Below are 13,935 nucleotides of genomic sequence, written 5' to 3'. Positions count from 1 at the left end.
TAGGGAGATCAGGGATGAGTTTTCTTGTTTAGAAATTGAATTAAAGCTTTTTCCTGCCCTTCTCTTGGGGGAACACACACACACACACACACACACGTGCGCGTGCGCGCACACACATTATTTCACCACCTCTTCAGTCATATCCTAGATTCAGTTGCTATGATGCAGATATCTTTTAAGTAAGTAGCAGGAGTAAAATATCTTATAGCTCTTTATTTCCCCTTTCTAGTTTGAGTGCCTAGAAATCAAGAAATTTGCATCTCATTAGCTGATCAACAAAGACTGAAGTCCACATAGATTTTGCACATTTTTCTTGAAATTAAATGTATTAGACATTTTTCCCTTCAGAAGGTTTTGGTTGGATAACAATTGTGATATTATCGCATATAAATATAATAATGTAAGGGCTACAAAATCCTGTATCCATTGTTAACACATAAACTGTTACTAATGTATTATCTATTAACTGTACTTTCTCCACTAGAAGGATTACAGTGAAAATATTTCTCTGCGTAATTTGAATGACTTAAGATGGGAGAAAATTTCCATCCTTAAGGTTGGGGATAGATGTCAACAATTCCAGATAGGCTTCCAAACCCAGATGACCTAGTTAATTTTATTTCAGGGCAATGAACAGATGGTGAGTGTTCTCTGTCTATCTGGCATTAACGCACACTCTGTCACCATCAGACTTAACGGTGGCAGATGGCAGTTGTATTAGCAAACATTCAGTTCTCTCCCCTTGATTCTTCCCCTAGGACTGAGGAAGGCCCGGCCATGGCTCACATCTGAGTCACACTGTGGCTACCTCTCCAGTAATGCCTGAGGAGAGAATGTCCAACCGCCGGAAGTCCTCAGTAATGTGGGCTTTCCGCTTCACTCATGGCAATAGGCACAGCTGGGGCCTCTTCAAAGGCTTGTGGTAGATATTACGGTCTCAGTGTTAAATCCTACTGGGGTTCAGTGCCACTCCAGGGCCAGGTTGAGTGTTTCTATGGGATGAATGGGTTTTTCTGAGCCTCTTGTGGAAAAGTGCCTGGATATATATAAATAATGGGCTCTGGTGAACTTCTCTGGATACAAAAGTAACCAGCCATATTTAGCAGAGTTTTGTCTAGCAACCTGAGTCCATTAACTACCTTAGCTGTTCAGTGGAGCAACAAGGTGTCACTGTGAAAAAGAACCTTTTTTTTTGTTTGTTTTTTAGTAAGATCTTCCTTTTTCCAAATCCAGATGGGAGTATGTTACAGATGCACTTATGCATTTGGATTTATACAGAAGAGTCAGTGACTAATTACTGCACATTTAAGATAAGACTAGTGCTTAATTTATGAATGAACTGTCTCTAAAATCATCATATCAGAGTCAGTTGAGACCGTGAAGATACTAGCCTAGGAAATACAGGAAGTTTCAGAGAACCTGAAAGATAACCTTTGCTTTCTAGAATTTATGGGACCAAGGAAATAATGCAAAGGAAAGAATATGGTTGAGTGATTTATTAAATCATTTGTCCCGTTTTATGGGCACGTATTTTTCAACATGCATTCTTAAGTTTTTAAATATTCCCTATCAATTAAAAATATGTAAGTTTTAGGTACACATCAAAATTAAGAGGAAAACTCAGAAATTTGCCATGTAACTCCTGTTCCCATGCATGCATAGCCTCCCCCACTATGAACATTCTTCACCAGGAATTGACATGGTACATCATAATCACCCAAAGTCCACAGTTTGCATAGGGTTCACTCTCAGTGCTGTATATTCTATGGGTTTGGACAAAGGTATAATGACATGTACCCATCATTATAGTATCACACAGAATATTTTCATTGCCCTAAAAATCCTCTGTGTTCTGCTTATTCATCCCTCCCTCCCTCCTAACCCCTGGCAACCATTGATCTTTTTATGGTCTCCATAGTTTTGCCTTTACTAGAATGTCATGTAGTGGGAATCGTACCGTATGTAGCCTTTTCAAATTGGCTTCCTTCACCCTTTTAATTTTGGTAACTTATTCCCAAACTGACTATAGATGTGCAAAGTCCAATCAAGAAAAATGTAACTGATAATTTAAATTGCACATGTTTCATAATGCAAATTTGCTATCATCAGAACTGTAAAACATGCCAGAGAAGATATTTTATAATTTATCTCTAAGTTAGGAATTGGAGATACCAAGCAACGTTGATAGTTTATTATATACTGCTATGTGAAATATGTATTAGAGACAAAAATTTCTCTGATATTTATGGTGACTATTCACTAGCTGATATAAAATGTTTACTGGTAAGCCAAAATCTCTTCGGGGTTCAGGCCCCACATTGCTGAGGAGTGATACACAAGTGATACACAACTAAGTTAGCAGTACCAATAGTGGTCTCATTGGTTATCCTGCTCAGGGTACATTATAGTCTGCATGTTAGCTTTCAGGAACTAATAAATAATTGCCTTAAATGTATTGGCAACATATCAAAATAATTCACTATCTCTGAGCTGAAGTAATTGGGGTAGGTATTCTTCTAAGATACAGGCTCATGAATATATTGATTAGGGCATAATACATTGAAAGAAATGATAAAATAGAGTCATCTAATCTGATGAATGAATTCTTTATTCTTAGTGATTTAAAAATACCTTTTCAAATTTGACTAGGACACTAGCAGTTCCCCCCAGGTTGCTTTTACACATATTTGACATGAAATTGGCCTAGAACATTCCTTTAAGCAGGATTTTTATATGGGATATCTGAAAAACCTGAATTTAAAGGAAAATGCAGCTTTGATGATTTCTTAAATATAAATCAGAATGCACTGCAGTTCCAGAGATTTCTGAATAAGACTGTAAATTGTGTATTCTGAAAGCTTTAGAACCATAAGTTCTTGTTTTGCTTTACTTTATTTTGTTTCTGAATTATTCATACAATTGACTCAATATTCTGCTTTGATTTTCTATAGAGGTCTAAGTTTATTTATGTTAATCTCACAAGAATGGTGTCAAATGTATTTTTTCTGTTAGCTTTGGAGGTGCTTTTGGAATTTATAAATATTTAAATGAGTAGAATCATTGAATTTTAGAGCAGGTGTAGACTCTGAATTCATTCTAATGTGGTAAATCTCGAGAGTTTGGGACTTAAGGTCACAGAGGTAAAATGGAACTGTCACTAGAACCTACATCTTTAATAGGCAATGAATAAAGCTGTTCTTAGTGTTGATACAACTAAACATGAAGATGAGTGTCCACAGAATTCCTGTGAATAAAAACTGACAGGTGGAGGGGCGCCTGGGTGGCTCAGTTGGTTAAGCGACTGCCTTCGGCTCAGGTCATGATCCTGGAGTCCCGGGATCGAGTCCCGCATCGGGCTCCCTGCTCAGCAGGGAGTCTGCTTCTCCCTCTGATCCTCCCCCCTCTCATGCTCTCTCTTTCTGTCTCATTCTCTCTCTCAAATAAATAAATAAAATCTTAAAAAAAAACAAAAAACAAAAAAAAAACCCTGACAGGTGGAGGCTAAGACTTAGCTACCTCAAGTTGCTGCCTGTACAGAAAATTTACAAAATCTCTAATATCAATAAAATATTGTGGCAAGAAACTTTTTTTTTTTTTTAAAGATTTTATTTATTTATTTGACAGAGAGAGACACAGTGAGAGAGGGAACACAAGCAGGGGGAGTGGGAGAGGGAAAAGCAGGCTTCCCGCTGAGCAGGGACCGTGATGTGGGACTTGATCCCAGGACCCTGGGACCACGACCCCAGCAAAAGGCAGATGCTTAATGACTCAGAAACTTCTGCCATCAGTCTTGAAGTTTGTCCTGTTATCAAGAAACTCTGTTACAAAATAGATACTGTTACTTTAAGCCACTACTTGTTCTCATATGTATATAAGATATGTATCACTAAGTAGTTCCTTTAGGCTGTGAGAGAAAAAGTTTCTTATGTGTATCCTGGAAAGCATCTTAGAGGTGGGGAAAACTAGGCAGGAGACCTAATTCAAAAGACAAGCTATTGAAAGACAGACTTGACAGACTTTGTAGCTTTCCCCAGCTTCTAGCTAGGACCCATGGTAGCTAAGTAGATGAATAAAATTAATTTTCTAAAGAAGTACATAACATTCCTGGTACTCTGCTAAGTGCTTTTTGTTACATTGTTTCATTTGACTCTTATAACAGTACCCTGAAGTAGGGACTGTTTTCACGCCCATGTTATAAATAACAGAGGTTTAGAGAAGTTAAGATTTTTTCCTAAGATCACGTGGTTGGTTTACAAAGCTGAGTTTTCAATCCAAGTCCATCTGAAGCCACAGGTTTTGCTCTTAACCACAGCCCTACAATGGTTAAGTTTTACAGACGGGGGAACACAATGTAGGAAAGTCATACCATGTAAGGATCTGCTGAGTTTCAAAAGGCAAAAATATTTGGAGTATAGGTATGGAACTGGCTCTCAAGCACTGATTCTTAAATATTCAGGAATTTTGCAAGCTGATTGTTAAACTGTTGATAGCATAAGATCAACTACTGTGGATGTATTTATACCATAGAAATAGGCAAATGCTACAAATCAGGGCTTTATTTCCACAGAACTGATTTTCTAGCACAACGGTAGCTACTAGAATTTAGGTTAGAGCACAGGATTTATGAAGGAGAAAAAATAGGAGAGGAAGGTAGAAACATATATTAAGGTCTATAAAGAGCCCTGGTAAATGTGAACATTACCATGTTTTTTGAAACTCACACTAATTATGTCCCCCTCTCAGGCTCTCATGGTCCACTGGCTCCCAGCTGTTGTGAAATGGAAACTCTATACCCTGGAGTATGGCCTGTGCTTTGTCTTCAATCTCCCCTCTCCAGTTCTCCCCCTCTCTCTTTTTCACTCTCCCATCAAGCTACAATCTCACTGGTCAACTCATTTGGGGTTTTTAGTAAACAAGCTCTTTCCAAATTTAGTCCTTCACATGAGTTGCTCCCTTTGCCTGCTATTCTAGTTTTTGCATAGTTGTATTCTTCAGATCTCAGCTTAAATGTCACTTCCAGAAAGTCTTTTCTTGACTTCCAAATCTAAAGTAGCTGCTCAGTGCCTCTGTCACATCAGCCTGTTTTAACTCACTGCTTAGTACTTAATGGGGTTAAATGCCTTGCCTCTGAAGTCAGACTGCTGGAGCTCATTATTACTTCTCTACTTACTAGCCGTGGGACTTTATACAAGTTGCTTATTTCCATGACTCAATTTCCTATTTGAAAAATGGGATGTAATTATTTACTTTTCATAGGGTTTCTGTGGGAATTCATATGTGTAAAAGAATACAAACCACATGAGAGAAAGAACAGTGACTGGCACACGATAGCATTCAAAATATTTTAGATATTATCACTGAGAACTGTATTTACTAATATGTTATCCAATTTTCTCAACTAGAGTGTAAGTTCATTGGGAACATGTACCTCATCTGTTTGGTTTGCTTTAATTCTTCCCATCACTGATCCGTAGGACAAGGACCTTGCCCATGGTAGGAAATGGGAGCAGGAGCAGGAGACATGACAATGGGTCTATGATTCAGGGTTTCTTGTTTGTCTCCTTGGCTTCTCTCAGAATTCTGGGTCCTTCCTACATCTCTGAACCCAGAACAGTAGAAACAATGTAGATGTGTGAAACAGTCTGTGTGGGTATAATATGAAAGTGAGAGGCTCTGCCCTCTCTTCCAGTGGAACACAGTTCATCGCCAGCCCATGGTGGCTATTTGGGAATACTGATCCAGTGCTGTTAGATCTCTCATTTATCAAGAGAAGTTAGAAATGTGGACTCTGTGTGTGTGTGTGTGTGTGTGTGTGTGTGTGTGTGTGTGTGTGAAATCTCCCAAGTTTTAAATATTTACAGCTTCAGAATTTTACAAATGACTTATGGCCGAACAAATCATATCTGTAGGCTAGACCTGACCAGGGGGCCACCTGTTTACAACCTATTATCTTGAACTTGATGTCTTGGTTTCCATTGTAAGATCGTGTCCTTGTCCTCTGCTCACTATCTGACACCTTGCTGACAAAGTACTTGATGACCATACTCTGCAGTTGCATTTTCCTGACTCTCTGTACTCCGTCTGTATCCTCCATTCGCTAAGACACACCCTTCCCCAAATGGTACTTTTTGCTCTGGATTCTGTTCTTTGGCTTTAACAGATTATTCACTGGAGAGTTACATGGCTCACACCAAAGTAAGCACGGTATGCCATGGAGGTGAGGATGAAGAAGGTGAGCAGTCTGGGTCTTTTGTTTAGAGATTTATTATGGAAGAAAGATGTCACCTGAGGAAAGAGACTTTCATTTCCCATTTCTCCCCTCCCTCCTTTTTTCTTCCTTCTGTTCAATGGTGACATTAATCTGATCTCTATTTTGAGTCAAAGGGTTTAATCTGAATGACTTTTATAGAGTTATGGTAAGAGCAATGCCTTCCCAATGAACCTTGTTTTCTTCTTTTTTTTTTTAAATTAACACATAAACATGTTTCAGGGGCACGGGTCTGTGATTCATCAGTCTTGTATAATAACCAGTGCTCATGACAACACATACCCTCCCCAATGTCCATCACCCAGTTACCCCATCTCTCCACTCCCCTCCCCTCCCCTCCAGCAACCCTCAGTTTGTTTCGTATGATTAAGAGTCTCTTATGGTTTGTCTCCCTCTCTGGTTTTGTTTTGTTTCATTTTTTCCTCTCTTCCCCTATGATACTCTGCCTTGTTTCTTAAATTCCACATATAAGTGAGATCATATGATAATTGTCTTCTCTGATTGACTTATTTTGCTTAGCATAATACCCTCTAGTTCCATCCACATCATTGCAAATGGCAGGGTTTCATTTTTTGATGGCTGTGTAATATTCCATTGTATCTATATACACCACATCTTCTTTATCCATTCATCTGTGGATGGACATCTGGGCTTTTTCCATAGTTTGGCTTTTGTGGACATTGCTGCTATAAACATTCGGGTGCTGGTGCCTCTTCAGATCACTACATTTGTATCTTTGGGGTAAATACCCAGTAGTGCAATTGCTGGGTCATAGGGTAGCTCTGTTTTCAGCTTTTTGAGGAACCTCCGTACTGTTTCCCAGAGTGGCTGCACCAGCTTGCATTCCCACCAACAGTGTAGGAGGGCTCACCTTTCTCTGCATCCTTGCCCTCATTTGGCTAGGGGAGGGGAATAATCTGGAACAGTGGTCTTCAACATTTTTTGATTGTATGCTCCCCTATCTATAAAAAATAAATAAATAAATGTGTGTTATGTCTGAATGTTTGTCAACTCCCCTCCTCCATCCATGTGTTGAAGTCCTAACCCCCCATTTCTACCACCCCTCTGGGAAGAAGGGTGTTTGAAGGCTTTTCTCAGCATTATCAGTGTTTGTCATATTCTCTGGGTTATTGAGTTTATAATCTCTGACCTAAACCATGATGCCAGGAATGAAGTCAGAAGCTACAGTGTCTGAGGCCTCATCTTCCTCCCCCAAGCTCAAGAACAGATTTATTTTAACAGCTGTTCACTACCTGATCTGAATTACGGGACTTCTGGAAAGGTCAAGGAGAAAGCTAAACAGCACATCTGTTCCAATCATAGGACCATATTTCTAGGAAGCTGGAAAAACAAAACATTCTATTGTAGAATATCTCGACAGTCATTTTAAGCATGATTTCACTGTGATTATAAAAGTATCTTCCTTCTTAAAATTCCTTTTTTTCTGGGAATACAGTTAATATAGTGAAGCCATTGTGTCTTGCAAGACACTCTTTTAGCCGGCAAAAAGATTTTTTTAATTTATAAACATAATTTTTTCTACTGAAAACTTTATTTCTTGTATATACTTTTTGATTGAAAAGCAATGATCAACAATCATGAATGCACTCCTGTCTTGTCATTCAAAAGGCTGTCCACATTTCTTTATCCTCAGCTCTTTTCAAATTAAATTTCATTAACTGAAATCATCCTCTTTCTAAAATAGGAAGGCATCCTGACTTGGACACAGCTAAACTATGCATTCCTCTTCCTGAACTGTCAAACCTAATCCTTAATGTCCCTGCTGTTACAGTCTTAATTCCTCACCAACAACTGTGCATGAATGTGCTGTGAGAAGAGACAGCTGGTTGGAGTGTCTCATTTTGACAAATATTATCAATGGTTCAGTGTCAGCCTGGGGAGACACAACAAATGGCATTCCATAGAGGTTACTTTGTGGGCCAGTTAACATTTTAATCAGTGGCTTGGATACTGGAATAAAAATATGCTTAGAATGTCTGTGATGGACACTAATGTTCATGATTGGAATAGACCCAGTTCCTAAACTGCTTTCTACCTTATAATCTTGCTATAGCTTGGAGAAGCTGTGGGTGATTTTCTATATAAAGAAATGGATATCCCAACAGTACTTACCTTTGTCACCTACACTCAATTTGTTTTAAGGCAGGCCAAGTTCTCCTATTAGTTTCTACCTATGTCCTAGACTGATCCCTTCGTCTTCTCTTTGCTTCCATGGGACTAAAGCATCCTGATTGTTTATTCTCATTCCTGGTTGCCATTGCTTGCAACTCAGCCTGGACCCTCACAGCTGCTCTTTCTGGTACACAGGGATTATTAAGGCTTTAACTGCAAACATACAAGGAAATATAAGGGATTTTTAAAATTCCAAATAATACAGATTATTAAAAGCTAGAAAAGCTCTTAAAAGTAATACTCATCATAGGTTTTTCTGGTCTACATTAAAATGTAAATGAAACAAGGTCAAAGAGTCCCTTTCCTGAGTCATTCACTCTGTCTGAATCCAGAGTCTAGACCAAGCTCTGAATCCAAGTTCAGCAGATTCCCATTAGCCCAGTGGGATTGCTAATTCTTTTCAGATTAGGCTTCCTAGTCTTCTCTGTTTATCTTCTCTTTTTCTCTGAGTCTCAAGCCTGTTATCCTTCATCACAATTATTCTTGGCTCCCCTGGTCCTTTCCTTCTTCCTTGCGACTTGAAAGAGAAGGACCATTATGGACTCCTTCTCTAAACTTTAAGAAGTCCTCTACTGACCTAAAAAATACCTTTTTTGCCCTTTGGAGTTCCTGCCTTCTCTATCAGTATTTATTTGGAATCAATTTACTAGGAATCATTGAGGCTCATTATTTCAGCTTTTTTTTTTTTTTTTAAAATTTTATCTATTTATTCATGAGAGACAGAGAGAGAGAGGCAGTGGGAGAAGCAGGCTCCCAAGGAGCAGGGAGCCCGATGTGGGGCTCGATCCCAGGACCTCGAGATCATGACCTGAGCCGAAGGCAGACGCTCAACCATCTGAGCCACCCAGGCGCCCCCTTTCAGCTTCTTAATGATGCTCTGAATATATGCGTAGGCTTAATTCTCTATTGAGACCTCATTAGTGTTCTCCATCCAGAGGTTAGCCTCTGTACGTTATCTCTGGTCTCACTAGTTTCCAAAAGGCATAATCCCATCCTACCTTGTTGGTTTTTTTAAATCCTACCTTTGATAGACTCAGTTACTTTTTTTTTCTTTTTGTATCTAAGGGAAACATCTACATTTATGGACTACTTGAAACACCCTAATTTCAAATTAGTGTTAAGAGCCTTTGGTTGTTCTAGATTATGTGCATGTTTTGTGTTGTGTTGTGTGTGTGTGTGTGTTTCTTCTTATGTCCTTCTCTTTTCTCCAAAAGGTGGTTTTCCAGGGTCTTAATATTATTTTTAAAATATTAAATGTGGTAAACAATTACTAGTATTCACAAATACCCAATTCTCCTTTCCATTCCTGTTTAGGAAAGATTATATTTTCCAGGCTCCTTTAGTTAGGTGAGAACAGTAGACTGGCTCCGGCCAGTGAAATGTGCATGGGTGTGACGTGTGAACATTAAGCTGAGACAATGAAAAACCTCAATTTCTCTAATCTGTCTTGTCTCCTGTCATGACTACCAGCTATACTCTGGGCAGAGGATTCTGTCAGCCTCTCCCTACATGATTATATGAAACAACTACTGTTTTGTTGACTCACATTGGACATGTAGTGTGAGGAAGAAATAAACTTTTGCTGTGTTAGAAACTGGTATTTCAGGGTTAATTTGTTACTGAGGTATAGCCTATTATCCTGATTAATAAAACCATTATGTTATGAGCAGCGTCTAGCAATAACAAGCATTATCTCCTCTGGCAGAAGAGGCTCAAGATTCCCTAGAATGTAACAAGATGATAAATCCATTTTAATGTCCATAAACTGTGGAAGGAATGATTTTTTTTAAAATAAGGAACGATATTTTTTAAAAGCAAGACAACATTTTGATTTATTAAACATGGACAAATTCAGAGACTTAATTTTAGCATCTAGAGATACAAATTCTTGGTTTTTCTTTGAAAATTAGATTTCTTTTCATAGTACTGTTTTCTGTAAAACTATTGTTTTATTCCTACCTTGTATTTCTAAAACGTTCATATCAAAGGAGGCTATCGAATATTTAGAGCTCTAAGAACAGGTCAGCTTCATGATTCCTACCCCACCCATGGGGTCAACTGTGGCACAGTACAAAGAATTCCAGTGCCATGGATTCCATTATGTCCAGAATCTGTCTTGTGTTTTGCCTTCCAAACCTGCCTTGACTGCCTTACTTGTTCATTCCTGAGGCTTTTCTTGATGTCTGGTCTCTGGACTCCACCCTCCATTTAGACCTAATGTTTCAACTTTACTTGCTTCCCACACCCTCATCTGGGACCCAAGCATCAATCCCCCTTTGTTCTTCAGCCAAAAGCTTATTCCCCTCCCCCATTCTCACACTCGCTCTCAACTCCTGGAACTGCTAAGCCCAGGCTCCCCACATTCCTAGGAAAAGAAGTCAGCAACAGGAGGTCAGACAAAAAAATCTGAAGCTCATGCAGGTAGTAGTGGAAGTTATTTTTGTGTGTGATTTTAGGAAACCAAACTCATTTGCTTCAAACTTTTCCACCATCTTAATTATTTCTGGGCTCACTGGTTGTAGTTTACTTCTTAAAGGCATTGTAATCCATCAATGTGTACATGTATTGATATCCTGATGGTGAGATAGAAAAGAGAAGGATCAGGCTGCAAAGTGCTTTATAAAGAAGGACAGTTTTCTTATTTTCCAGATGCATTAGGGAGGCACAGCTGGAAAGAGAATGTGGGTTTTTATCCAAATCCTGTGCTTTCATTTGTCTTGGCAGCTACATTCTGAGGAGTGTAGGTCATTAAGAGGACGCAGCACTCTGGGCTGAGCTTCTGTGTAAGGTAGCACTGCAACAGTAGAGCTGTGAACATCTTAGACACACCTTATGCGCTGTCTACTGTATATAAACTGCTACATAATTCCTACACATAAAAAGGGACACTTTATACAAAATGTAGTTCAACATTTCTTATATATCCATCTTAATCAGTATAATTCTGCTGAACTGAATGCTCTCATTTTCAGAGCTTGCATGATTATGGCTGCCAATATTATCATAAGAAAAAGAATTATCAAAGTAATTTCCCTGAATGTGTAATGACTTGTTCTCTCTTCTCTCCTGTCCCAAGTATTCCTCAAGTATTGAAAGAAAAATCAAGAATTACTATTTTATTATTCACTTGTTATTATTAATTACAAATTATTGATCCTTTGCTATGTTCCCTTCCTCTGGTCATATATAATCAGTGATAACTTCTAGCAAAGGCTGCTGATGATTTTAAAAATGTTCATGTTGGGCGCCTGGGTGGCTCAGTTGGTTAAGCGACTGCCTTCGGCTCAGGTCATGATCCTGGAGTCCCTGGATCGAGTCCCGCATCAGGCTCCCTGCTCAGCAGGGAGTCTGCTTCTCCCTCTGACCCTACCCCCTCTCATGTGCTCTCTATCTCATTCTCTCTCTCAAATAAATAAATAAAATCTTCAAAAAAAAAATGTTCATGTTTCATAGCTTAATTCATATTTCTTTTACATTAAAGCACTTCCTGAAATAGGGAATAATTATGCAAAGTACAGTAGATTTAATGTGATCCAGGATCCAAGACATCCTGTTCTTGCTACAGTTGGGAAGACTGTTAAGGTTGGAAAGGGAAAGTCTTCTTTTGGTAGTAGTCTAGCCTCTGCCTGCTTCTTTTATCTTTGTCTTTCCCAGCTTTTGTTTTGTTTTGTTTTCCTTAGTGCTCCTTAGCTGACATTGATCTATTGACTCAGGGAAGGTATTGTTATCTCCTTGGTATTTATTTGAAACCTTAATGCACCTCAAATCTTCATTTCAACATAGCATGTTAAGTTGGGACTGCAGTATCTATGAAATTGTCTGGTACTCAAACCACAAATGTTAAACATTAAAACTCAGTCTTGAAAGGAAGGGAAAAATTTAAAACCATGTTTTAATAATACTATCAATAACTTAGCTATGTTCATGTATTCTCTCTTTCTTTTATATACAGAGCATGATTATATGTATTTCTCTTTCTGTTACCCCGCTGTTTTCTTTTTATAATGATTGGGATACTGGAGAAACAAAAAGGACGTTCAAAATGCAAGAAGCTGTATTTGTGTCCTTACAGCTATTGGTATATTCCAATATCAGTGAGATGATAGAGTTTTAGGAACTCTTCTGAGCAATTTTGCCCACTGAGGGCATCTAATAATGACTACAAAAAAAAAAAAAAAAATCAGTAAGGTCCATACTGTTCACTTTTCTTCCTACTCAAAACTAAGGGTTTTTTGTTTTGTTTCTGTTTTTTCTTTTCTACTCAAGACATACAAGATTTAATTGAGAATGACATCTCACACTAAGAGATAATCTGTATGTATTTTCTTAAAATTTTCATAATTCATATGCACAGCAACTAAAACTAAAAGACAAATGTAAACTGTGGGGGCAAGAGGCATATGTCTCTGTCCATTCTGGACCTTCAGCATCCAGCCTATTTTTTGGAACATGGTAAACAGGAAGTAGATATTTGTAAATTTGAAAATTAATTGGTAATACATTATCAATATATGAAATGGTTCTGGTTTAACTACCAATTCTTCCTCACTCAGTCTCTTCATGTAAAATGGTTCTGGAATGATTAAAGGAATAAGGGTGCTATTCACCTTAGGGTCAGCATCTCTTCTGTGGCGCTGGCTCTGCATTATCATACTGGTTCTTTGTTGTCCACTCATCTATTTTTGCTTTCATTTCTAGTCCCTGTCACAATATGAGTCAGGCCACATCTTTCTTTTCTTTTTTTTTTTTTAATGGAACTCTTCACGAATTTGAGTGTCATCCTTGCCCAAGGGCCATGCTAATCTTCTGTGTAACATTCCAGTTTAGCATATGTGCTGCCGAGCAAGCACAGACTGTTTCTTTCTAGATGGGGTGTTTCCATGTATTACTCCTGCTCTCCTAATTGGGAAATAAAGCTCTCATTTGTATGTTGCGGTAGCTCAGGCTCTGGTCCTATGATTTTTCTTCATCCATCATCTTCCTCTCTTTTATTCTTTCTTCTCTCTCTCCATTGGCTCTTTTCTCACCAGCAAATATTTGATATTTAGATATACTTAAGACGTATCCATTTTAAGAACAAACAAAAGTAAATAAAGTACCTTGACATTTGTGCCTTTTTAGGTAAGATTTCTTCCTCCCTTTCTTGGCCAGGTCACTTGAAATACTAGTCTACCTGGAATGTTTCTCTTTCCTTTGCTCCTGCTCTTTTCAACCCAAGGTAATATCTCGTCTGCCTATCACACCTCACAAAAAAGTATCCTTCATAAGTCTTTAATTCTCGATATGACTTTCTATGATATGGAAAGAAAATGCTATGAATTTTAATTACATTTTTATTAATATTTATGTCCTCATTAACATTGGAACCTTACTTGTTCACATGTTAAGTCAAATGATGGATCTGGGAGGGAAGAGTGACAGCCACTATGGAGATGTTTCTATGTAACTGCTGTGTGTTGTAATTTTCAGTTACA

At 38.3% G+C, this 13,935-nt stretch overlaps 1 non-coding gene across 1 annotated transcript; it reads right to left on the bottom strand.

Moving 5' to 3' along the window:
- Positions 1-13,206: 13,206 nt before the first annotated feature.
- LOC117998954 lies at positions 13,207-13,311 on the bottom strand. Its single transcript, XR_004676158.1, has one exon. It is a non-coding gene; the product is annotated as a U6 spliceosomal RNA (small nuclear RNA).
- Positions 13,312-13,935: the final 624 nt, after the last annotated feature.

Source organism: Mirounga leonina, unplaced genomic scaffold, assembly GCF_011800145.1.
Source record: "Mirounga leonina isolate KUSES-001 unplaced genomic scaffold, KU_Mleo_1.0 Mir_418, whole genome shotgun sequence".
NCBI classification, from domain to species: domain Eukaryota; kingdom Metazoa; phylum Chordata; class Mammalia; order Carnivora; family Phocidae; genus Mirounga; species Mirounga leonina.
Note: the sequence above shows the minus strand (reverse complement) of the source record. Positions and strands in the feature narration are given on the sequence as shown.